We start from the raw sequence: 27,547 nt of genomic DNA, 5'->3' as shown, positions 1-27,547 counted from the left end.
GCTCACATCCGAAGTGATAATGATGGAGAATTCAAAAACCAACAGTTTGTTGAATTCTATGAAGCCAGTGGCATTGACCATAATTTTTCTGCTCCTAGAACGCCTCAACAGAATGGGGTAGTTGAAAGGAAAAACAGAACCTTGGTTGATATAGCCAGGACAATGCCGAGTGAGCATAGGATTCCAAAGTACTTTTGGGGAGAAGCTGTCAACACACCTTGCTACATACTTAATAGGGCTCTAGTCAGACCCATATTAAAGAAGACTCCCTACGAACTTTGGAAAGGAAGAAAGCCCAACATTGGATACTTTCGTGCCTTCGGTTGTAAATGTTTTATTCTAAATACTAAGGACAGCCTTGCTAAGTTTGATTCAAAAGCTGATGAAGCTATCTTTTTAGGCTACTCAACAAAAACAAAGCATACAGAGTTTTCAATAAACGAACTCAGGTCTTAGAAGAGTCAGTACATGTTGAGTTCGATGAAACTAACCCTGCAGGAAAAGACAAGCAGCTGAATGAGGATGATCCATACTCAGCACTCGCTGACCAAGAAACAGCCGCTGAGTCACTACCTCAAGGGCTGACCAAAAGTAAAAGCGAAACTCAAATTGTTTTCACTGACCAATCTATACCTGCAGAGATTGTTGAAACACAACCAGCTCAAGACATCACTCTACCAAAAGAGATCATGATACCAAGAGGACACTCAAAGAGTGACATTCTTGATGCTGCTGAAAACACCCTGATGACAAGAAATCAACTCAAGAGATACCTCAGCAACGTAGCATTCGTCTCAGTTCAGGAACCAAAGAACTTCTCTGAAGCTGAGAACGATGAGTTCTAGATGAGTGCAATGCAAGAAGAAATTGATCAGTTCAGAAGAAATGAAGTATGGGACTTAGTGCCAAATCCAAGAAGCTAAAAGACCATAGGAACAAGATGGGTCTTCCACAACAAGCTAGATGAACAAGGGAACGTGGTCAGGAACAAAGCAAGACTTGTAGCTCAGGGCTACAGTCAGCAAGAAGGTATTGACTACGGTGAGACCTTTGCCCCAGTGGCAAGGCTAGAGGTTATAAGAATTTTATGTGCATACGCAAGTTATATGAACTTTAAATTATTTCAAATGGATGTTACGAGTGCATTCCTTAATGGAGTTATAAACGAGGAAGTCTATGTTAATCAGCCTCCAGGGTTTGAGGATCCCAAGTTCCCAAACCACGTTTATAAGCTCAAAAAGGCTCTGTATGGTCTCAAGCAAGCACCACGTGCTTGGTATGAGAGGCTGACCAATTTCCTGCTGACTAGAAATTATGTCAGAGGTAAAGCGGATACAACCTTATTCATTAAGAGGAAGGGTAAAGATACCCTACTGGCTCAGATATATGTTGATGACATTATTTTTGGTGCCACTAACGAGTCCATGTGCAAGGAATTTAGTAAACAGATGCAGACTGAGTTTGAAATGTCAATGATGGGAGAACTCAACTTCTTCCTTGGACTTCAAATCAAACAAGGAAAAAATGGCATCTTCATCAGTCAAACTAAGTATGCTAAGGAGATATTGAAGAAATATGAACTTGAGAATTGCAAGTCAATATCTACCCCTATGGGCACTGACACTGTCCTCTGCGCTGACGAAAATGGTAAGTCAGTAGACAGCAAACTGTACCGAGGTATGATTGGCTCTCTACTCTACTTAACTGCTAGTAGGCCGAACATTCAGTTCCTAGTATGTTATTGTGCTAGATATCAATCTAACCCTAAGGAATCTCATTACATAGCTGTAAAAAGAATCCTTAGATATTTGCAAGGCTCGGTGAATGCAGGTTTATGGTATCCCAATACTCATGATTTCACACTCATTGGATACACCGAAGCTTACTACGGATGAGACAAACTTGAACGAAAAAGCACCTCAGGAGGATGTCACTTCCTTGGAAGCTGTCTTGTGTCCTGGTTCAGTAGGAAGCAGGCGTCAGTAGCCCTGTCAACCACTGAAGCTGAGTACATTGCTGCTGGAAGCTGTGTTGCTCAAGTCCTCTAGATTAAGCAACAGCTAGAAGATTATGGTGTTCAGACTAAGATAATTAAAGTCAAATGTGACAACAAGAGTGCCATTGACCTATCAAAGAACCCAATCCAGCACAGCAGGATGAAGCACGTCAGCATAAGACATCATTTCATAAGAGATCATGTACTCAAGGGAGAGATCAAGCTGACCGATGTCCCAACGGATGAGCAGCTTGCTGATATCTTCACAAAGCCACTGGCTCATGAGCAATTCAACATATTTAGAGAAGCCATTGGTATGTTTAATCCTCTTCAGTAAATTCCAAGTATAATATGTGATATATGTATGCTGAGTGGATTGCCATGCTGAGTGATTTATACTAAATCAATAACTATTACATGCTGAGTAGATATACACGCTGAGTGGTTATCTTAAGCTGAGCTACTAAGCACTAGGGATGGCAACGGGTAGGGTACCCGCGGGTAGTGCCCTTCCCATACCCTTACCCGTTTATCTGGGAACTACCCGTACCCGTCCCATTACCCTAATGGGTATCATTTCTGCATCCCATACCCGTCCCAGTTATTTCGCGGGTACCCGCGGGTACCCTTACCCGTTAAGGAATAAAAAAATAATAATACAATAAATTTAACAAAATCATACATTTCATAAAAATCCATCTAAAAATTAAACAAATATCCAACATGAGTTTATAAATCATCCACAAAACGTCCATCTAAAAATAAATTGTTCCGTTTTGATTAATCTTCGCTTTTGCTCCATTTTGTGTCGCCTTTATCAACCTTTAAGAGAATGAAACACATAAATTAATAAGTTATATAATGTAAAATCAAAATATATTGAATAAAGGAAAATACATACCTTAAATCACCATTATCAAGCAATAATTTCACAAACGTCTTCTTCGGTTTCACTTGTGAAAAGATTTTGAGAAGGATCTTCAAATAAAAACACATATATTAGTTAAGTAATTCTTTAACTTCTAATTGAAATTAAAGCATAAATTTTGAAGTTATTATAGTTACCTCCATAAACCGCCAACCAATTTTGAGCACACATCAATGCTTCCAAACTATCTTCACGAAGCTTACTCCTATAATCATTGACAACTCTTCCACTAGTACTAAAAGCGGATTCAGATGCAACTGTGGAAACGGGAATAGCTAGAAAATCTCTAGCAATCATTTGCAAGGTTGGATATTTCACTCCATTTACTTTCCACCAATTAAGAATGTCAAAATTTTCAATCCATGGCACCACTGACTCATCTAGATAATGATCTAATTCCGATTTCACATGTGTAGTGCTAGATGTAGAAGTTAAAAAAGCCACCAAATTGGACATATCCTTTTTTTTGCAAGACTTGACTCTCAAATAAAGGCACCGGTGGAAGTCCTCCTAAAGTAGAATCAGATTGGTTTTTCTTGGCCCTAGATTGATACTCATTCAACAAAGTGTAACAAGACTTTTTCACTTCTTCGATTTCAATATCTGAATTTGCACTATAGATCATAGGATAATAATACAAAATAACTTGCATCTTATACCTAGGATCTAAAATCACAGCCATTGCCAAAACAATATGACAAGCACTCCAATATTTTTCAAACTTGTTAAACATTTTCTGTGCCATTGCTCTTGTAACCTCATCACTAGCATCCATCCATTCCACTATTGAATTACGAATTTGACAAATAGCAACAAAGAAGCAATTTGAAGTAGGAAACTTTCTACCAGAAAATAATTCAGTGGTAGTATAGAAAATCTCCAGCTTATCTGCAATCTTAGTTGCAACTAACCAATCATCATCAGTAGGAACATTAGTGTATAATTTCTCCCTCATTCTCAACCTAGGAAACACATCTTTATAATGAATTGCATCTTTTAACATCAATTAAGTTGAGTTCCAACGGGTTCTACAATCTAAACTCAACTTCTTAGAAGTTGATATTTTCAATTGCTTTGCCATTTCTTGAAATTTTTCAAATCTTTGAGGAGTGGAAATCCAAAAAGATACACTATCCCTTATTCTAACTATAGCACTATCAAGAATTGACATCCCATCCTTTACCACAAGATTCAAAATGTGTGCGCAACATCTCATGTGCAAGAGTTTTCCATCAAGCAAAAGATCATCATATAACTTTTCTGCTAGAATAGAAACCATACCATCATTTGTAGAGCAATTATCCACCATAATAGTTGATATCTTAGTCTCAATATTCCACTTGGTGAATGCCTCTAGCAAATGCCTTGCTAGCTCATCTTTAGTGTGAGGAGACGGAACATAAAGAAACCTACAAAGTGACAATTAAAAAGTTAAATATCCAATCGACATCAATAAAAATTCAAATTATGTTAAGACACTCAATTTACCTTAAGATATGACTGCACAATGTCCAAGAATCATCAATAAAATGACAAGTGATTGCCATGTATCCCTTCTTTTGATTTGATGTCCACATATCTGTTGCTATGGCAATTCTACTCTTCAAGTTCTCCAAGACTTTGTAAAGCTTTTCAGCTTCACAATCATAAATTTTCATAATATCCTTCTTTGTTGTATTACGGCAAGGAATCTTGAAATAAGGTTGGAGAGAGGTAATAAAACGTCTGAGTTGGACTTGATCAACAATGGATAAAGGGTACTCATGTGTAATTATGGCAATAGCTAACTGATTTCTTGAATATTCTTGATCAAAGCTCTGGTTTGCATATTGAACTTTTCCATCACCTTTTTTGTCAATGACAATCTGCTTTTGCTTTTGAAAACATTGGTCTATCTTGGGAGTTTGCCTATTTGAACACTTTGCATAATGATTATGCAAAGATTTAGTGCCATTCCCACTAGGAGCTTTTAGATTTGCTTTGCAATAATTACAAACAGCAAAATCTGTATCATTACGCGTCACTTTTTCAAAGTGTTCCCACATACACGATGTCAATTTTCTTTTTTTACCACCCGCAGTTGAAACACTTGTAGGTTCTGAATTTGGTGGATGTTGTTGTGGGTTAAGCTTAGTTTCATCTTGGCTTGGATTATTGGATTGAGATTGTGGAGTGACTTCTTTGTTTTTATCACTTTCTAAATCCCCTGTATTCACACTTGCAAACGATGACATGATGCAACAGAAACCTACAAATTTAATAATGAAATTACATTATTAATAGAAAACATGAATTAACATCAAACATGAATGAGGATTAATAATAGAAACAGGAATATCTAAATGCATGACACTAAGTAGTTGGGTACATATTTTTAAAAAGTGAACAAGAAATATATAAATGCATGACATTTAATTAAATAGCAATAGAAATGAAAAGAATTGAAATAGAAATAGAAATGTCATATATTCAATGAACTTGAAAATATCCACTGTAATAATGTCAAATTGTCAATGCAACAAATAGTCCCTTATTATACTATATAAATACTTACATACAAAGGACAAAATTCAGAAACAAAACCAAGCCTCAACAACATTATCATATCACAAATATCATATCAGTGGCTCTCTAGTCTCTCCAATTAATAAACCAACATCAGTTCTATCTCAATATTCTTTTATATCATATCATAAAAACCCACTTCTCTTAACTTAATTTTGCTTTTTACTCTATAATATTATCATAGCACAAATATAAATATAGCAGCTATTAGTTTTTGATTATTTCTTTTTGTTTGTTAATTTGGGTTGAGCCCCATTTGGGAATAATATAAAAAGTAGTAGAAGAATATTTGAATCATCAAAGTCTCCACAAATCTTAGAGAGGCAGCAAATAGCATATGAGTTTTTGGTAAATACCTTTCACGATGAGTCAAAGGCCCCCGACAATGAAATGAGGGCGGCACGGTGGTGGTGGTTGACGGCGTCGGCGGTGACAAAAATCAATGGAGAAGTGGAGGAGAGGCGGTGAGGAGAAGAGCAATGGAGAAACGATGGTGACTGTAATTTTGAGAGAGGCGGAAAGTTTGAGAGAACAGAAGAGAAGAAAAAACAACGATGTGGTGCTGTCATTTTAGGGTTTTGTTTTATATAAATAATAACTAAAGTAATATAATATAAAACTTATAGTTTAAACATAAACAATAATAACAGAGATGGCCAAGTGGTAATGCTTATGCCTTATAATCAAAAGGGCATGGGTTCGAAACCCATGTCTGTATATGTAGTATATTTTTTTATATAAGGGTAATGGAAAATGGGTAGCGCTCATCAGATATATACCGGGTATCGGGTACCCAGGGGGGTATTCCCATACCCTCTAAAACAGGGTTCGGGTAGTCCCATTAGCCCATTAGGGTCGGGTAATACCGGGTACTCAGAACATTAAACGTTTAGAATCTGTTGCACAAATTAATGTTAAACACGCGAATTAAATAGTCACATAGGATGACGTAAGCGCAATAATTAGAAAATACATGCGCCGATTGTGTCATAAATGCTAGAATCTTTGTCGGTTGAGTATCTCGAGGTCAAACGGCCACCTCAACGCTTCAGATCAACTCGACACCTCTATAAATAGTGAACGAATTCCTACTTGTACCTCTTTACGCTTAGAAATTTCTGGTATTCAAATTCTCTCTTCTCTAAAGTTCCCAAACTTCTCAAACTTCTCCGGTGCGGGTTACAATGAAAACTCTCCATCTCCTGCTCAGCAGGAATATAGCGAGACTCCCACCAAGTCTCAAGAAACTAGTCAGCGTGACCACTCTAAGGTCACTATACCGAGCAAGAAAACCAAGGCTGGCCAAGCTACCTCTTCGAAAGGGAAACAGAAGCAGGATAAGGGAAAGACACCACGTACCTACTCCCTAGCTTATAACAGCATAAGGGGTTATAAGGTTGACCACTCACGCTGGTTCTCGAAGGGATTTGTGGAAGCTGAGAAACCCTTCTGTGAGTGGATCTCAAAGAACGGCTGGACCAAGCTGTTCTCAACTCGAGAAGCCACCTACCCTGAGTTAGTAAAGGATTTCTACGCTAACTTAAGATCCGCGGATGATAACCGGGACTACATGGTCACCAAGGTTCAAGGGAAAGACATCTTCATCAACCCGCCTTACCTTGCCTAACTGTTTAGCTGAAAAATGAAGGAGCTAAACTTCGAAAATCTGGTGATCAAGATAAAATTAAGTATCCCGCTGAGTTTTGCAAACCTGCTGGTCATGTTGGGGAAATCTCGAGCACCTCGATGGGTTAGAATCAAAAGATGGCCCATTACATACTGACCAATTTCCTCTTTCCGAAAGTCAACTCCACCAGCTCAGCGTCGAACTTCGAGCAGTGTTTCATTTGGCATATGCTGACCTACCAGCCGCTCAACATGCCAGTCTTCCTTATAGGTGCCTTTCAACGCAGTACTGGAACTCTTAGATTAGGCTCCCTAATCACCAGGATCCTCAAAGATCACCAGGTGAGTTTGGTGGAGGAAATCCACACCTGGGGTATAGAAATTACTGCAGCTGCATTGTTTGGCTTGGTCTATGATCAACCAATTGTGCCCAAGAAAGGAAAAGAGGCCGTTGTTTAGGAAACAGAGGGGATGCTGACCAAAAAAGGAAAGACAGTGAGGAAAGATCAAGCTGACAAGCAGGACAGAAAGAGGAAAGCTGTTCAAAGCTCCTCCAAGGACGCTGACGCTCCTCCGAAAAAGCTTCGGTTTGTGTCCAGGGGAACAAAGCCTCAAGTTGCACAAGGTCAGGTTGGACCTAAGTCAGCAGAAAACCTCAAAAGGCAAGCTGAGCCTGAGCAAGAAGAAGAAAAAGAGGACACTCCTGAGCAACCACTGAGAAAGAAGAAGAAGGTCTCTTCTGGGTTAAGTCCTATCGACGTAGCCCCACTTGGAGTCGTTATCTCTGAAGACTCTCATTTTGCGAGAAGTCAGGGCATTGTTCTCGAGAAAAACCCCACTGACCAAGATGAAGATAAACTGGGTGGTCAGTTTGATGCTGAGGAGATAGTAGATGTTGAGCAATATGAGACAGCAAATGTTGAGCAACATGAACCAACCAACACTGAGCATGTTGAAGACGAAGCTGAGCCAACAGCAAATGATCACGCTGATCAAGGGGCAACTTCACCTGCTGACTCAATTGAGTCCATTCCTGCTGACCCCTCTCCTCCAAAGACTAAGAGATTAAGGAGACTTAAAAAGAAGGCTCATAAATCCCCTGTCATTGATCTTATGGATGACTCACCACTGCGGGATCCGATCACTGACCTCTCAGATATGCAGTTCAAATTCTTCTCAAATCCCACTGAGTCTCCACCAGAGCAACAGGAAAAGCAAGCCTCTATTTCTCAGCCTAAGGAACATGTCGACTCAATTGCTCCTCTAAGCCAAGGTGATACCGAGCAAGTGCTCGAAGTTCCTGCTCCTCAACATGTTGAGCTAGCTAAGGAAACACCCGCTCAGGTCAGTGCTGAAACACCTCAACCTCCTCAAACCAGTCAGCTTCAGCCTGACTCTGAGCAAGTAGATAATTATGTCGATCATACTCTTCCACAACCACAAGTGCAGAATATCAACCAGTCAGCTCCTGTTGGCAATCTAAACTCAAGTCCAGCCGCTGATCATGTTGGCACTTCAAATAATGAATTGAACCGAACACCTCCTCCATGCGGTTCCACTCATACTCCGACATTTGGGCCACACATTGATGGATCCTACAACTACTTACACGCAACTGAGTCTAGTCGAAGAATCATTGACTCAGCTCAAGCTTTGCTCCAGGACCTTCATCAAACCAATGCCGAAGCCGCTGGGTCACTTCCTGTTGAGCCAACTCAACTTTCGTCTGTCACTCAGCTTCTCACAGAAATCAAAGGTCTTAATGATCTTCTGAGTGTCATGACATCACTCCAGTCTCAACAGCCCAAGCAGGAATCAATAACAAAGCTGGCCGAACTCCAGCTGACTATGGTCAATCACTTGAACTCTCTCCAGGGTCAATTTCATACTCTGTCAGCTGCGAACACTATGTATGCAACTTCTGCTGAAGTTCATCACCTCTTCACCTAGCTTCATTCTGAGCAAGCCAAAACTAACGAACAACTCTATTCCTCTTCCCAATGCTCCATTGAGCAACTTAGTGAGGTTGTCCGTCTACTCAACTTAAGTAAGGAAGCGATGGAAACTGACCAGCTAAAGACTAATGAGCTTCTGCAACACTCCCAATCAATCTTCAAACATGTGCGTCATTCGAATGCTCAACATCAGTATTATGACTCGGCTCTGCTTAAAATGTTTCATCAAGCCTTTGTCATGCTGACTGACAGTATCACTTGGGTTGGGAAGTCTCAAGCATACCTTCTAAGTATGCTCAGTGCTTCGGTCAGGGTTCCTCGTTCTGTTTTGGATGATGGTTGTTGAGCGATTTCCGCAAGTGCACGGTTTCGCTTGTAGTAATAAAAATATCGATCCCACAGAGATACGTTTTTTAACGAAAAACTTATTTTTGAATCTTTAATTTCGAACTTGTTAGATTTATAAAATGTAAATAAAAAGTGAAAATTGGATTAATTGAATTTAGGAAATTTATTTGATTGAATTTGAAAACTTTGAGTATTTGAAAATGCTGGAATAAGATTATATATTTAGAATAAATCGATTGTTAGAAAGATCTTCTGATTTTAAGGATGAATTTTACAAAACAGGAACATTTAGAACTTATTAGAAAAAGGAATGAATTTGTTCATTTGCATTAAGCAAAGAAAACAACTTAAACTTTGTATTATTATGATGATGAAATAAATGACGGAACCTCTAATTAATTGGCTTTGAACGCGACAAAACCCTTTCGGGATAGTTGCCCTTACTCAAATTAACATTCTTTCGAGATGATAATTTGCCTAAGTGTTCAACAAAGTTTCCTTGTAATGATTTTGAATTCAAGTGCATATTAATGAAAACACCAGCCTCACTTATATTGGATTGGTTACCATAAGTGCTGCATAATGATTTGTCGAATAGAACGGACTTTATTAGATGAAATGTAAATTGATACAAGTTTACAGAGAATAAGGAGCATCGAGTTCTTCGAGGGCGTGCAAGTGAAGGGCTTGATCGGTTCCGCTTCCTTGGGTTTCCTAGGAGGTTGTCAGGCTCGGGGGCGAACACTTTACTCAATCTTCTCGCTGTAACTTTGTAATAGGGATTCGGTCGGCCACTACCATGATGCAAACTAAAACTGGAACAATGTCTAAACGCTACTGAGTTGTAATTAAACTATAAACAATATGTGTACCTCATCTTGTTTTGTACAGAATCTAATTTCTAACTCTCGAAATGTTTTTACTTAGAACTTCGACATAAGTTCTACGCTCTGATTTCTATATCTATATTATAGCATTTCATTACACTTTTTCTCAACATCAACTCTTTATTTATAGATGTTGAAGAGTTGTGTTTGAAGTGATGTATCCGTTGGTTAAGAGTCGTGTCCGTTGTGAAAGGACGTCTTTATCCACTTGAACGAACGCGTTTCTTGGATTTTCAGCATGTGTTAAATGCTCTTGGTGAATTTCTGCACTTACCGAGGATAGTAATCCGCGGCCGTGAATGACGTAGCACTGAGCTGAGCGACGGACGAAGGGGAGAATTGGTTGTACCGCGCGTGTCGCGGCCGCGGGTCTGGGATCCTCTGTCGCGGCCCGGCAGGTTTTCTTACTTCTTGCTTTCGTTCGTGTCCTCGACTTGGCGCTTTCGATTTACGTCGTCTTTGACTCCTTTTGAAGGGTTTTTCTTCTGTTTTAGATCCTTTTTCGTTCCTATTTGGATTTTACCAAATATTCAAGTACCTTGCAAGAAAGAAAGATATTCGAAAGTAAAAGTAATCTAAACAGATATAAATAACACAAATTCGTAATAAAAATGATGTAAATGTTAATGATATTTTAGGTATATTTTGGGCTTAACAAATCTCCACACTTAATCTTTTGCTAGTCCCGAGCAAAATTTCACTGAATTTATTCCTTAACTAATCTCTTTATAAAAAAAATAAAACATATATCTTTGTGTTTACCTTTTAAATTAGTTAAGCCGAAAAGACTAACTTCACATGGCAAATTTATACGCAAAATATCAAACTAACTTAGTATAAATACGATATATCATTCGTCTTGTATTTCAATTTTTAAATTGAAGTATTCGGGACGATGTAAGCACGCACGTTATTGAGTTTTCCATCTCAAGGCATTTCAAAGCACCAAATTTCCTTTCCCAAACATGAATTATTATATATGAGTATTTAGTTTAGTTTATTTGCTTAGTTACGCCCGTGATAAGGGTGGTCTCGATCGTAACTTTATATGCATTTGTTTTGTGTTCGCTTAAGAGGTACCGACCATGCCATGGGTGGACGCAATCGTTACTTTAAACTTTAAACACGCTTAATTTTTCTAATTTAAACGTTCCTTTTATACCTCGATTGTGATAAGGGTGGTCGCAACCGTGGCCAAAAGTACGCTTTACTTATTAATTTCTTCCCTTTCATACCTCGATTGTGATAAGGTTGGTCTCAATCGTGGCCAAAAGTTAAGAATACGATTTATTGATTATAACTTGGGAAAAAGAAAATTAGCACATTCATCCTATATTGACTTAAAATTCAACATGTATTATGGCTATAGTTTCCTTAAAAACTTCAATTGGTGTTAATGTAAGACAAAATCAAAACCGAGCTAAAAAAAATTGTTAGTTCAAATTTAATGCCTATAAACCTAATTGAAAATTTAAAATAAGATTTATTGTATCATGAATTTCATGATATGAAATAGAGATTAAAAATAAAGAATTTTTACTTAAATACATTCACTCGAGACAATTTTACTTAAAATCGTGTCGAAGATTTGTGAAAAATATATTTTGAAAAATATTACCCGTATAGAAATATTTATTTCTATCGATAATGATAACCTAAAAATAATCAAAAAAATGATATTTCATAAAAAAAAATGTTAAGTTTTTTCATTTGTTGCAATATATTTAAAAGTGTTGCAATATACGTTGCATTTGTATTTTGAAAAACAAACGATGCATACATTCATTCATTCATTTGCATACATTCATTCATTCGTTTGCATAAAATGATATATGTATATATCTCCTCCCACACTTAAATTGGACCATGTCCTCATGGGGGCAAAAAATGGAGATAAAACACTAAAGATAAAACAAACGGAAATAAACGACAGATATAGCAAAAACATTCATCATAAAATTAAAGTGAAATTAGAAATTGTACGAAACATAATAAATATAAAAATGTACGAAACTGAAATTGAAATAAGATAAGATAAAAATAAAAGATAAAACCTAAGCATGTGGCGGGGAATCCGGAGGTGTTGGTGAAGTTTCCACATTTCGGCGTCGGAGAAATGAAAGCATCCGATGCCGAGTTGAACGATGCGCACGCCGCAAAGTATTGAGGTTGTCATTCATCACCATATTGTTCTCCACCAAATCATCAATTCGCAAATTCATTTGTCGATTATTTGCGTTGATTTGGTTCAAAATCCGCCTTAAATCCACCGGATCAGTATCTTGTGTTGCTTGGGCTTGTGGTGCAGCTTCTCCACCGTCCTCCGCTCCTTCTTCATCGGTACCTACATTATGAGAACTAGAAGCACCTCCACCCATAGTGCCACGAAGATGTGCAATACGGATAGCATACGAAATAAAAACAGGAGGAGCCGCAGAAACCAATAAATGAGCCCGCTCAAGAGCCGCAATGTCCAAAACTGGAACATAGCCATGGTAGGTGGACATATTAAAAGTTGCCAATTCATCCCGTGCCCCCAAAACAATAGCGGTGATCAAATTACCGAGAGGGACTTGAATGGTATGAGCCCTCGAAGCACGATACAAATTATCAAAAAGCATTCCAATGCTATCCACCCGCAAACCCTTGAACAAACAATCCCAAACAAACAAATCCCGGACTTGAATCTTGGAACTCTCAACACGACCAAAAAGTGAAAAGCTCAAATACTTGTGAAAGAAGAACACACAATTATCCTTAATTAACTTGCTCGAAGTGTTCTTAGAATCAAAAGAAGTTTGGTCAGACAGAGTTTGCCAAAAAGAGTTATTATCAAAATCCCGAGGCTTATCATAAAAGTCACTAGTAGGGAAACCAAACATGTTACCCATAGCCTCATAATCAACGGTATAGGTAATACCCTTATTCCGAAAAGAAATTTATGTCCTCTTCTTGTTCATTGTTAAAGTAACCAAAAACTCAACCACATACTCTTGAATTTGTGGAAAACGCATAGAAGCAAAAGTTTCCCATCCCAAAGTTTCAATAAAAGCAGTAATTTGTGTAGTGAAGTTCAACTTCCTTACCGAATCAAAGTCAAGAAACTGCATATCCACGAACTTACGATTGGCGTGTGAAAAGTGCTTGAAACGTCCAACTTCTTCTTCAGAATGAATGTCGAAATAAGCCCCGCAACTAACCCTAAGGCGATTAGCCTCAGTGACAGCTGGCTTGTGTCCAACACGCTTTGCTCTAGGCATGGTTGTGGTGTTTATGAGTTATGAATGTTAGGGTTTTAGAGAAAAAGATGAAAAAGATGAAAAGAGAGAAAAGCTTGAGGTTGAAGATGAAGTATAAGTGTTGTGGATTCTTGAGGTTGAAAGGTGTAGGTGATTGAAAAGGGTAATGATGAAATTGGGAAGAGTAAAAGTAAGGTATTGGGAAGGGGTAAGAGTAGGGGATTGGTTAAATTTGGAGGTGATGTAAGGTTTGTGTAAGTAATAGGTATATATAGGGTTTGAGTAGGAAGTTAAATAGTTAGAGTAGGAATAGGAATTGGAATAGGTAGAGTTGAAATAGGAAGAGTAATTAATATAGTTAGAGGTTGAATAGGAAAAGGTGTAAATAGAGGATGAATAGGAAGAAGAATAGGTATAGGTTAAATAGAAAAGGAAAAGGTATAGGAAGAATGGAAAAATAGGTCGAAAATCGGACCTGAAGTGCCTGAATTACGCGTGTCGCGGTCGTGGATGTATATCCGCGGTCGCGGATCGCGTTTTTCAACCAACATATCCTCTGAAATTTGAGAAGAAAAATCTGAAGTTACCGAGAATCCAACATTCGCGGCCGCGAATCGCGCTGGGCAGCGAATCTTGTGTCTGAAATTTTCTGGAATTTTTCTGATGTTACCGTGGAAGCGCATCCGCGGTCGCGGATCACCTCGTGGCTACCCAAATTCAGCTTATTTACTTCATTTCGTGCATTTTCTTGATAAATTATATCCTAAACTTCCTGAAAAATGAAATCTGTACTTAAAACATAAATGAAAATCATTAAATGATAAGGAAAACCAAAGGTTTATCCTTATTAATAGAAAATTAAAATGAAAAATGCATTAAGTAATAAATGTTAAAATTATGAATATGAAAGGTTTGTAACTATAATTAATTGAAACATTTATGTGCATTCATTAAGTTAAGTTAAATGAATCTTATGTTAGGAACTTGAAATTTAATTATTAATCAATTAATTAGTTAATGAAATGATTAAGTTTGCATTTAATTGATTCATTGGTCTAAATTTATGAAATTAAAATGTAACCATATAATCAAAAACAAAGTATAATGCAAAAGAGAAATTTTTATTTATTAACATATATTTACAAACAAACAAAACACAAGCTATGCTAAAAATTCGTCCCCTTCAATCGGGATTTTCTTAGCCCTATATCGTTCTATTTTCAACTGCACGAAGGCTTGTCGTTCTTGTGCAGAAAGAAAATTTGGTCCTGATCGAAAAACTCGCTTCACTAGACCTTCAAATTCTAAAAATTCATAGTCTAGCATCGAGAAAGATTCAGCATCACTCCAAGGAACAGAAATACTTCCCTTGGTCCCTAGAATTATTCCACATATAATATTCCCGAACCCAACCTTCTTAGCCTTGGATCTAGATGCTGCAACAAGGCCCTCCATCAGAATTTTTGAAGAATCAACCACGTTGCCTTGAAATATATCGCCAAGGACATAAAGATCAGATTCTTGGACGACACTACTGAATGTGCGACCGAACAGGCTGTGACTCAGAAACTTATGCAAATATAGTATAGAGTTGGAATAGAAAGACTTATTATAGGCAAGTTTTGGGTGGAAAGGCCAGATACCGGTGAGCATTCGCCAAATATCAGTGGACGTCATATCTCTTCCATGATGGCGTTTGGTAGCATCCTTCAAAGGAAAACCAAACCAAGCATGCAATTCAGGATATCCAAAAGTGAAAGTTTTGCCATCCCGACGAAAACTGAGACGCACACGACGCTTGTTAACAAAACGCACAGTGCAGAAAAACTCTAACACCCAGTCCCCAATTTAGGAAACTTCATATCGACAAATCTGGTCCATCCTATTCAAGTATAGGCATGGCACCTTATGAGGCACTATATGGAAGACCGTGTAGAAGCCCTATATGTTGGGATGTTGAAGGAATGAGACAATTGGAAGGACCTGAGTTAGTCCAGGAAACTGTTGAGAAGATCAATGTCATAAAGAAGTATTTAAAAGCTGCACAGGAACGTCAGAAAGCCTATGTGGATCAGCACCGAAGGGAGATGGAATATAAAGTTGGAGATAAAGTGTTTTTAAAAATATCTCCATGGAAAGGAATAGTTCGTTTTGGCAGAAGAGGGAAGTTGAATCCAAGATACATCGGGCCTTATGAGATCATTGAGAGAGTTGGACCATTGGCTTATAGGTTAGCTCTACCACCAGAATTGTCTTTAATACATGATGTATTTCATGTGTCAGTATTGAGAAGATATAGATCAGACCCAAGTCATATGATTCCTGAACCTGAGATTGCAATAGTGAATACAGACTTAACTATTCGTGAGCAACCTTTAGAGATTTTGGGACGAGAAATGAAACGACTCAGAAACCGTGAAATTCCAATGGTTAAGGTGAGATGGAGTCATAATCAAACACTTGATGAGGCAACTTGGGAGGTAGAAGAAAATATGAGGACACAATATCCTTACCTATTTGAAGCTTCTGGTAAGTGAATTTCGGGGACGAAATTCTTTAAGGGGGGAAGAACTGTAACATCCCCAAAACCCTAACATATGAGTCTTCCCACATTCATATATATTTTCATGATTGAATACATACATTTTAGATTCATCTCATTGTCAGTAGAAGTTTTGTATGCATAATGCGATTATCGTGCGATTAGTAGGCGATTAGTGTGTCGTTAAGATGTAACGATTGGTTAATTGAGTTAGGACTTAAATGAATGAATTAATGAATTCATATGTCCTAAATTTCTATGTAGCGACTCATATCATCTTTAATTCCTAATTGATCATTAAGAAAGTCGTCCATGTACAGCATTCCGACAAAGAAAGTGTATCGAAGTTTCAGGAAGCGCCTTCCCTCATCGTGATTGAAGATGGGAAAGTTACATCCATAACGCTCTGATATATCCACATGTTTATTGCGTGAAGCAATAACTTTCTTAGATGAAGTGTTTGAGGAAGCCATGATTTTTGGAAAGAGTAAGGAAGAAAAGTTCTGAACTTAGTGTTTGGATTTATGAATGGTAAGAAAATCAGAGATAGTTCTGATAGAGATGAAAAAGAAAGTGACAGAAAACTGGACCTCTAGTACCTATATATAAGATCCTAGGACGAAAAGAGGTGTTGTTTTGAAGTGAAAAGGCATGAAACAAACCTTTTAGAAATGAGAAAAACTTAGTGTTTCATTCTGAATAGTTACAACTGCTGAGAAAAGGTTCAATCTGGGCAAAATTTCCCCCGTGTCGCGACCGAGGATGCTGACCCGCGGTCGCGACACGCTGATTTTCCTGCAAAAATCAGTTGTCAAAACTCTAAACTCATGATCCTCTACCGAGAATCCTCATCCTCGGTAAGTTCAGAAAATTTTCCCTTCAATTTTCAATCAGAATTCTCAACTGAGAATCTGAAATCCTCTACAAGTCCAGAAATTTTCCTGACTTCTAGCCATGCCTAAATTCTCCACTGAGAATTTGAAATTCTCTATAAGTCCAGAAATATTTCTACCGCATTAAGAATTTCATATATGTGAATTCTCAACTGAGAATCTGAAATTCTCAACTGAGAATCACTGAATTTTCTAATTTTTATGAAATTCCTAAAAATTAATCATGACTCGAATATATATTTCTATATCTAAAATTCTAAAATGATATAATCTAAAACAAAACAAAAATAAAAATAAAAATAAAAATAATAAAAGAAAAATGAAATGATTTAAATGTCATGAAATCTTGTTACGAAACTAGTTTCTATTTCGGAAATATTTTCGTAATAAATTTTGTTAAGTTCCCTACTAGCCCAATATTCTTTGTTGTATCTCAAATGGTTTGGTAACTCTTTAAGTTCTAATTTAGGTGGAATTACAACTGAAGGCGGAACTGGTCCATCTTCTCGAATCAAAGGCTCTGGGTCCTTATCTTCTAATTCTTCACCCATTATAGGTTCTATTATTTCTTCTCTTTGAACAATGTCATTAACACATTCTTCAATTAAATCAAGTTTCATGCAAGCAAAATCCTCCATAGGATATTTCATTGCTTGATTCATATCGAACTCGATCTTATCGTCACCTATCCTTAAAACTAATTTTCCTTCCGACACATTAACTAGAGCACGTCCCGTGTTCATGAACGGTCTACCAAAGATTAGCGGACAATTAGCATCATAAGCAAAATCTAAGATAACAAAATCAGTAGGAAAAATAAATTTGTCAACTTTTACCAAAACGTCTTCAATTATACCATATGGTCTTTTAGTGGATTGATCCGCTAATTGCAAAACCATATTGGTACGCTTGATGTCTTCTTCTAAACCTAATTTTTCAAAAATAGACAATGGCATCAAGTTTATACTAGCTCCTAAATCACAAAGACAACTTGGGAATTCCATATTTCCCAATGTACACGGAATGGTAAAGCATCCGGGATCTTTGAGTTTAGTAGGTAATTTGCTTGATACTATCGAACTACATTCTTCAGAAAGAGAAATGGATGAAATTCCTTCCCAACTAATCTTTTTTGAAATTAAATCTTTCAAGAATTTTCCATAGTTAGGGATTTGCGTAATCGCATCCATGAATGTTAAATTTATATGTAAATTTTTAAGTTTGTCCAAAAATGATAACAGTTGTTTATCATGGTCCTTATTTCGGACCCTGTGTGGAAAAGGTGGCTTTGGTACAAAGGGTTTCGGATTAGAGTCAATTGGTGTATCTTTTTGTTTTAATGTATCTTCTTTGGATTTTGGTAAATCATTTCCAGGTAAAGTTGAATTTTCGGGCATTTCCGGACCTAAGTAGTTTTTCCCCGAACGAAGAGTGATAGCCTTAACATGCTCTTTCGGATTTTCTTCCGTTTGGCTGGGAAGACTTCCCTCTTTGCGGGATGGAATTGATTTAGCAAGTTGTCCAATTTGAACCTCCAAATTATGGATGCTAGATGATTGGTTTTTGATAAGCTGATCGAATTTATTTTCGATCCGTTTAAAACCATCGTCTTGATTACTTACCTTTCCATTCATAGCATCTATAAATTTGTCGATTTTTGAAGATAAAGTGCTAATCGTATCTCTTGTTTGATTTTGATAATTGTTTATACGATATTGATTAGCATTTGCATTATTATTATTATTACCATCTTTCCAGTTAAAGTTAGGATGATTTCTCCATCTAGGATTATAAGTATTAGAATAAGGATTAGTAGTTTGGTTTTGTCCTTAGACAAAATTTACCTGTTCTATCTCGTTCATACCTTCGTAGTCAATGTCTCTCTGGATCGGATCATTAGGATCGCATGGTGCCATAAATTTATCAATTTTGTGCGATAAGGCAGAAAATTGGGCTTGTAACATTGCTACAGGATCAAGATTCATTATACCTTTAACCGATGATGTACATGAGGATGATGGTTTCGCCGTCGGTATATGTCCACGCTCTGCGGGCCACATACTGCTGTTGATTGCCATTTCCTCCAAAAGTTCTCTTGCTTGGGCGGACGTCTTCTTCATAAATAACCCTCCAGACATAGCATCTAATGAACCTCTAGTCGTAGGATTTAATCCATTATAGAATGTCTGCATTAAAAGTGCATCTGGCAATTGGTGGTGTGGGCATAAACGTTGAAGTTCTTTAAAACGTTCCCAAGCTTCATAAAGAGTTTCATTATCATTTTGTGTGAAAGATGTCAACTCTTTGATGACTCTTGCGGTTTTTGCTAAGGGAAAATATTTTTGTAAAAATGCTTGGGCTAATTGGTCCCAAGTTTCAAATGTTGCAGCAGGCATAGAAGTTAACCAAATTTTTGCCTTATCCTTCAAAGTGAAAGGAAAGAGGCGAAGTTTGATTGCTTCGGCTGTTACATCAGTAATTTTAGAAGTGTCACAAATTTCTAAGAAATTTGTCAAATGTGCATTAGGGTTTTCGTTAGGCAATCCGTAAAACGTTACGTTGTTTTGCAACATATTAAGCAAAGCAGGCTTAATTTCAAATTGATTTGCGTTTATACGGGGTCTAACTACACTATTAGTTACACCGGCCATTCCTGGCCTAGCGTAATCCATAAGTGTCGGTGGATCGGCCATAATTTCTGGCTGGTCTACTTTTGTTTTTAAGGGTGTTTTGTCTTTTTTATTGTTTTTCTTGTTTTTCTTAAGTGTTCTTTCAATTTCTGGATCAAAAGGATCTGGTGGCGTGCCCGAATTTCATGAACTGCGCATCAACTTGAAATTGTAACACGAGCCAAACTACCTTCAAAACAAAATTGAAAGCAAATATGTTATAAAACTGAAAATAAATAAAATATAAAAGTTGTATAAAAATAATGTATAAACCTAGATTCGAAAATAAAATGCGAAAAATAAAAATTTTGTCAAAAATTTTGGCGTATCCCCGGCAACGGCGCTAAAAACTTGTTGAGCGATTTCCGCAAGTGCACGGTTTCGCTTGTAGTAATAAAAATATCGATCCCACAGAGATACGTTTTTTTAACGAAAAACTTATTTTTGAATCTTTAATTTCGAACTTGTTAGATTTATAAAATGTAAATAAAAAGTGAAAATTGGATTAATTGAATTTAGGAAATTTATTTGATTGAATTTGAAAACTTTGAGTATTTGAAAATGCTGGAATAAGATTATATATTTAGAATAAATCGATTGTTAGAAAGATCTTCTGATTTTAAGGATGAATTTTACAAAAGAGGAACATTTAGAACTTATTAGAAAAAGGAATGAATTTGTTCATTTGCATTAAGCAAAGAAAACAACTTAAACTTTGTATTATTATGATGATGAAATAAATGACGGAACCTCTAATTAATTGGCTTTGAACGCGACAAAACCCTTTCGGGATAGTTGCCCTTACTCAAATTAACATTCTTTCGAGATGATAATTTGCCTAAGTGTTCAACAAAGTTTCCTTGTAATGATTTTGAATTCAAGTGCATATTAATGAAAACACCAGCCTCACTTATATTGGATTGGTTACCATAAGTGCTGCATAATGATTTGTCGAATAGAACGGACTTTATTAGATGAAATGTAAATTGATACAAGTTTACAGAGAATAAGGAGCATCGAGTTCTTCGAGGGCGTGCAAGTGAAGGGCTTGATCGGTTCCGCTTCCTTGGGTTTCCTAGGAGGTTGTCAGGCTCGGGGGCGAACACTTTACTCAATCTTCTCGCTGTAACTTTGTAATAGGGATTCGGTCGGCCACTACCATGATGCAAACTAAAACTGGAACAATGTCTAAACGCTACTGAGTTGTAATTAAACTATAAACAATATGTGTACCTCATCTTGTTTTGTACAGAATCTAATTTCTAACTCTCGAAATGTTTTTACTTAGAACTTCGACATAAGTTCTACGCTCTGATTTCTATATCTATATTATAGCATTTCATTACACTTTTTCTCAACATCAACTCTTTATTTATAGATGTTGAAGAGTTGTGTTTGAAGTGATGTATCCGTTGGTTAAGAGTCGTGTCCGTTGTGAAAGGACGTCTTTATCCACTTGAACGAACGCGTTTCTTGGATTTTCAGCATGTGTTAAATGCTCTTGGTGAATTTCTGCACTTACCGAGGATAGTAATCCGCGGCCGTGAATGACGTAGCACTGAGCTGAGCGACGGACGAAGGGGAGAATTGGTTGTACCGCGCGTGTCGCGGCCGCGGGTCTGGGATCCTCTGTCGCGGCCCGGCAGGTTTTCTTACTTCTTGCTTTCGTTCGTGTCCTCGACTTGGCGCTTTCGATTTACGTCGTCTTTGACTCCTTTTGAAGGGTTTTTCTTCTGTTTTAGATCCTTTTTCGTTCCTATTTGGATTTTACCAAATATTCAAGTACCTTGCAAGAAAGAAAGATATTCGAAAGTAAAAGTAATCTAAACAGATATAAATAACACAAATTCGTAATAAAAATGATGTAAATGTTAATGATATTTTAGGTATATTTTGGGCTTAACAAATCTCCACACTTAATCTTTTGCTAGTCCCGAGCAAAATTTCACTGAATTTATTCCTTAACTAATCTCTTTATAAAAAAAATAAAACATATATCTTTGTGTTTACCTTTTAAATTAGTTAAGCCGAAAAGACTAACTTCACATGGCAAATTTATACGCAAAATATCAAACTAACTTAGTATAAATACGATATATCATTCGTCTTGTATTTCAATTTTTAAATTGAAGTATTCGGGACGATGTAAGCACGCACGTTATTGAGTTTTCCATCTCAAGGCATTTCAAAGCACCAAATTTCCTTTCCCAAACTTGAATTATTATATATGAGTATTTAGTTTAGTTTATTTGCTTAGTTACGCCCGTGATAAGGGTGGTCTCGATCGTAACTTTATATGCATTTGTTTTGTGTTCGCTTAAGAGGTACCGACCATGCCATGGGTGGACGCAATCGTTACTTTAAACTTTAAACACGCTTAATTTTTCTAATTTAAACGTTCCTTTTATACCTCGATTGTGATAAGGGTGGTCGCAACCGTGGCCAAAAGTACGCTTTACTTATTAATTTCTTCCATTTCATACCTCGATTGTGATAAGGTTGGTCTCAATCGTGGCCAAAAGTTAAGAATACGATTTATTGATTATAACTTGGGAAAAAGAAAATTAGCACATTCATCCTATATTGACTTAAAATTCAACATGTATTATGGCTATAGTTTCCTTAAAAACTTCAATTGGTGTTAATGTAAGACAAAATCAAAACCGAGCTAAAAAAAATTGTTAGTTCAAATTTAATGCCTATAAACCTAATTGAAAATTTAAAATAAGATTTATTGTATCATGAATTTCATGATATGAAATAGAGATTAAAAATAAAGAATTTTTACTTAAATACATTCACTCGAGACAATTTTACTTAAAATCGTGTCGAAGATTTGTAAAATATATATTTTGAAAAATATTACCCGTATAGAAATATTTATTTCTATCGATAATGATAACCTAAAAATAATCAAAAAAATGATATTTCATAAAAAAAAAAATGTTAAGTTTTTTCATTTGTTGCAATATATTTAAAAGTGTTGCAATATACGTTGCATTTGTATTTTGAAAAACAAACGATGCATACATTCATTCATTCATTTGCATACATTCATTCATTCGTTTGCATAAAATGATATATGTATATATCTCCTCCCACACTTAAATTGGACCATGTCCTCATGGGGGCAAAAAATGGAGATAAAACACTAAAGATAAAACAAACGGAAATAAACGACAGATATAGCAAAAACATTCATCATAAAATTAAAGTGAAATTAGAAATTGTACGAAACATAATAAATATAAAAATGTACGAAACTGAAATCGAAATAAGATAAGATAAAAATAAAAGATAAAACCTAAGCATGTGGCGGGGAATCCGGAGGTGTTGGTGAAGTTTCCACATTTCGGCGTCGGAGAAATGAAAGCATCCGATGCCGAGTTGAACGATGCGCACGCCGCAAAGTATTGAGGTTGTCATTCATCACCATATTGTTCTCCACCAAATCATCAATTCGCAAATTCATTTGTCGATTATTTGCGTTGATTTGGTTCAAAATCCGCCTTAAATCCACCGGATCAGTATCTTGTGTTGCTTGGGCTTGTGGTGCAGCTTCTCCACCGTCCTCCGCTCCTTCTTCATCGGTACCTACATTATGAGAACTAGAAGCACCTCCACCCATAGTGCCACGAAGATGTGCAATACGGGTAGCATACGAAATAAAAACAGGAGGAGCCGCAGAAACCAATAAATGAGCCCGCTCAAGAGCCGCAATGTCCAAAACTGGAACATAGCCATGGTAGGTGGACATATTAAAAGTTGCCAATTCATCCCGTGCCCCCAAAACAATAGCGGTGATCAAATTACCGAGAGGGACTTGAATGGTATGAGCCCTCGAAGCACGATACAAATTATCAAAAAGCATTCCAATGCTATCCACCCGCAAACCCTTGAACAAACAATCCCAAACAAACAAATCCCGGACTTGAATCTTGGAACTCTCAACACGACCAAAAAGTGAAAAGCTCAAATACTTGTGAAAGAAGAACACACAATTATCCTTAATTAACTTGCTCGAAGTGTTCTTAGAATCAAAAGAAGTTTGGTCAGACAGAGTTTGCCAAAAAGAGTTATTATCAAAATCCCGAGGCTTATCATAAAAGTCACTAGTAGGGAAACCAAACATGTTACCCATAGCCTCATAATCAACGGTATAGGTAATACCCTTATTCCGAAAAGAAATTTATGTCCTCTTCTTGTTCATTGTTAAAGTAACCAAAAACTCAACCACATACTCTTGAATTTGTGGAAAACGCATAGAAGCAAAAGTTTCCCATCCCAAAGTTTCAATAAGAGCAGTAATTTGTGTAGTGAAGTTCAACTTCCTTACCGAATCAAAGTCAAGAAACTGCATATCCACGAACTTACGATTGGCGTGTGAAAAGTGCTTGAAACGTCCAACTTCTTCTTCAGAATGAATGTCGAAATAAGCCCCGCAACTAACCCTAAGGCGATTAGCCTCAGTGACAGCTGGCTTGTGTCCAACACGCTTTGCTCTAGGCATGGTTGTGGTGTTTATGAGTTATGAATGTTAGGGTTTTAGAGAAAAAGATGAAAAAGATGAAAAGAGAGAAAAGCTTGAGGTTGAAGATGAAGTATAAGTGTTGTGGATTCTTGAGGTTGAAAGGTGTAGGTGATTGAAAAGGGTAATGATGAAATTGGGAAGAGTAAAAGTAAGGTATTGGGAAGGGGTAAGAGTAGGGGATTGGTTAAATTTGGAGGTGATGTAAGGTTTGTGTAAGTAATAGGTATATATAGGGTTTGAGTAGGAAGTTAAATAGTTAGAGTAGGAATAGGAATTGGAATAGGTAGAGTTGAAATAGGAAGAGTAATTAATATAGTTAGAGGTTGAATAGGAAAAGGTGTAAATAGAGGATGAATAGGAAGAAGAATAGGTATAGGTTAAATAGAAAAGGAAAAGGTATAGGAAGAATGGAAAAATAGGTCGAAAACCGGACCTGGAGTGCCTGAATTACGCGTGTCGCGGTCGTGGATGTATATCCGCGGTCGCGGATCGCGTTTTTCAACCAACATATCCTCTGAAATTTGAGAAGAAAAATCTGAAGTTACCGAGAATCCAACATTCGCGGCCGCGAATCGCGCTGGGCAGCGAATCTTGTGTCTGAAATTTTCTGGAATTTTTCTGATGTTACCGTGGAAGCGCATCCGCGGTCGCGGATCACCTCGTGGCTACCCAAATTCAGCTTATTTACTTCATTTCGTGCATTTTCTTGATAAATTATATCCTAAACTTCCTGAAAAATGAAATCTGTACTTAAAACATAAATGAAAATCATTAAATGATAAGAAAAACCAAAGGTTTATCCTTATTAATAGAAAATTAAAATGAAAAATGCATTAAGTAATAAATGTTAAAATTATGAATATGAAAGGTTTGTAACTATAATTAATTGAAACATTTATGTGCATTCATTAAGTTAAGTTAAATGAATCTTATGTTAGGAACTTGAAATTTAATTATTAATCAATTAATTAGTTAATGAAATGATTAAGTTTGCATTTAATTGATTCATTGGTCTAAATTTATGAAATTAAAATGTAACCATATAATCAAAAACAAAGTATAATGCAAAAGAGAAATTTTTATTTATTAACATATATTTACAAACAAACAAAACACAAGCTATGCTAAAAATTCGTCCCCTTCAATCGGGATTTTCTTAGCCCTATATCGTTCTATTTTCAACTGCACGAAGGCTTGTCGTTCTTGTGCAGAAAGAAAATTTGGTCCTGATCGAAAAACTCGCTTCACTAGACCTTCAAATTCTAAAAATTCATAGTCTAGCATCGAGAAAGATTCAGCATCACTCCAAGGAACAGAAATACTTCCCTTGGTCCCTAGAATTATTCCACATATAATATTCCCGAACCCAACCTTCTTAGCCTTGGATCTAGATGCTGCAACAAGGCCCTCCATCAGAATTTTTGAAGAATCAACCACGTTGCCTTGAAATATATCGCCAAGGACATAAAGATCAGATTCTTGGACGACACTACTGAATGTGCGACCGAACAGGCTGTGACTCAGAAACTTATGCAAATATAGTATAGAGTTGGAATAGAAAGACTTATTATAGGCAAGTTTTGGGTGGAAAGGCCAGATACCGGTGAGCATTCGCCAAATATCAGTGGACGTCATATCTCTTCCATGATGGCGTTTGGTAGCATCCTTCAAAGGAAAACCAAACCAAGCATGCAATTCAGGATATCCAAAAGTGAAAGTTTTGCCATCCCGACGAAAACTGAGACGCACACGACGCTTGTTAACAAAACGCACAGTGCAGAAAAACTCTAACACCCAGTCCCCAATTTAGGAAACTTCATATCGACAAATCTGGTCCATCCTATTCAAGTATAGGCATGGCACCTTATGAGGCACTATATGGAAGACCGTGTAGAAGCCCTATATGTTGGGATGTTGAAGGAATGAGACAATTGGAAGGACCTGAGTTAGTCCAGGAAACTGTTGAGAAGATCAATGTCATAAAGAAGTATTTAAAAGCTGCACAGGAACGTCAGAAAGCCTATGTGGATCAGCACCGAAGGGAGATGGAATATAAAGTTGGAGATAAAGTGTTTTTAAAAATATCTCCATGGAAAGGAATAGTTCGTTTTGGCAGAAGAGGGAAGTTGAATCCAAGATACATCGGGCCTTATGAGATCATTGAGAGAGTTGGACCATTGGCTTATAGGTTAGCTCTACCACCAGAATTGTCTTTAATACATGATGTATTTCATGTGTCAGTATTGAGAAGATATAGATCAGACCCAAGTCATATGATTCCTGAACCTGAGATTGCAATAGTGAATACAGACTTAACTATTCGTGAGCAACCTTTAGAGATTTTGGGACGAGAAATGAAACGACTCAGAAACCGTGAAATTCCAATGGTTAAGGTGAGATGGAGTCATAATCAAACACTTGATGAGGCAACTTGGGAGGTAGAAGAAAATATGAGGACACAATATCCTTACCTATTTGAAGCTTCTGGTAAGTGAATTTCGGGGACGAAATTCTTTAAGGGGGGAAGAACTGTAACATCCCCAAAACCCTAACATATGAGTCTTCCCACATTCATATATATTTTCATGATTGAATACATACATTTTAGATTCATCTCATTGTCAGTAGAAGTTTTGTATGCATAATGCGATTATCGTGCGATTAGTAGGCGATTAGTGTGTCGTTAAGATGTAACGATTGGTTAATTGAGTTAGGACTTAAATGAATGAATTAATGAATTCATATGTCCTAAATTTCTATGTAGCGACTCATATCATCTTTAATTCCTAATTGATCATTAAGAAAGTCGTCCATGTACAGCATTCCGACAAAGAAAGTGTATCGAAGTTTCAGGAAGCGCCTTCCCTCATCGTGATTGAAGATGGGAAAGTTACATCCATAACGCTCTGATATATCCACATGTTTATTGCGTGAAGCAATAACTTTCTTAGATGAAGTGTTTGAGGAAGCCATGATTTTTGGAAAGAGTAAGGAAGAAAAGTTCTGAACTTAGTGTTTGGATTTATGAATGGTAAGAAAATCAGAGATAGTTCTGATAGAGATGAAAAAGAAAGTGACAGAAAACTGGACCTCTAGTACCTATATATAAGATCCTAGGACGAAAAGAGGTGTTGTTTTGAAGTGAAAAGGCATGAAACAAACCTTTTAGAAATGAGAAAAACTTAGTGTTTCATTCTGAATAGTTACAACTGCTGAGAAAAGGTTCAATCTGGGCAAAATTTCCCCCGTGTCGCGACCGAGGATGCTGACCCGCGGTCGCGACACGCTGATTTTCCTGCAAAAATCAGTTGTCAAAACTCTAAACTCATGATCCTCTACCGAGAATCCTCATCCTCGGTAAGTTCAGA

At 37.0% G+C, this 27,547-nt stretch overlaps 1 long non-coding RNA gene and 1 other non-coding gene across 2 annotated transcripts; one reads left to right on the top strand and one right to left on the bottom strand.

The window, feature by feature from the left end:
- Window positions 1–2,607: 2,607 nt before the first annotated feature.
- Window positions 2,608–3,532, bottom strand: LOC136217587 (uncharacterized). Its single transcript, XR_010683500.1, has 3 exons — window positions 3,062–3,532; window positions 2,898–2,974; window positions 2,608–2,818 (listed from the first exon to the last, which is right to left on the bottom strand). It is a non-coding gene; the product is annotated as an uncharacterized lncRNA (long non-coding RNA).
- Window positions 3,533–19,187: 15,655 nt separating this feature from the next.
- Window positions 19,188–19,294, top strand: LOC136221109 (small nucleolar RNA R71). Its single transcript, XR_010684897.1, has one exon. It is a non-coding gene; the product is annotated as a small nucleolar RNA R71 (small nucleolar RNA).
- The last annotated feature ends 8,253 nt before the right edge of the window (window positions 19,295–27,547 follow it).

Source organism: Euphorbia lathyris, chromosome 2 (genome assembly GCF_963576675.1).
Source record: "Euphorbia lathyris chromosome 2, ddEupLath1.1, whole genome shotgun sequence".
NCBI classification, from domain to species: domain Eukaryota; kingdom Viridiplantae; phylum Streptophyta; class Magnoliopsida; order Malpighiales; family Euphorbiaceae; genus Euphorbia; species Euphorbia lathyris.
The sequence above is the reverse complement of the archived record's forward strand: the minus strand, read 5'-3'. Positions and strand labels throughout refer to the sequence as shown.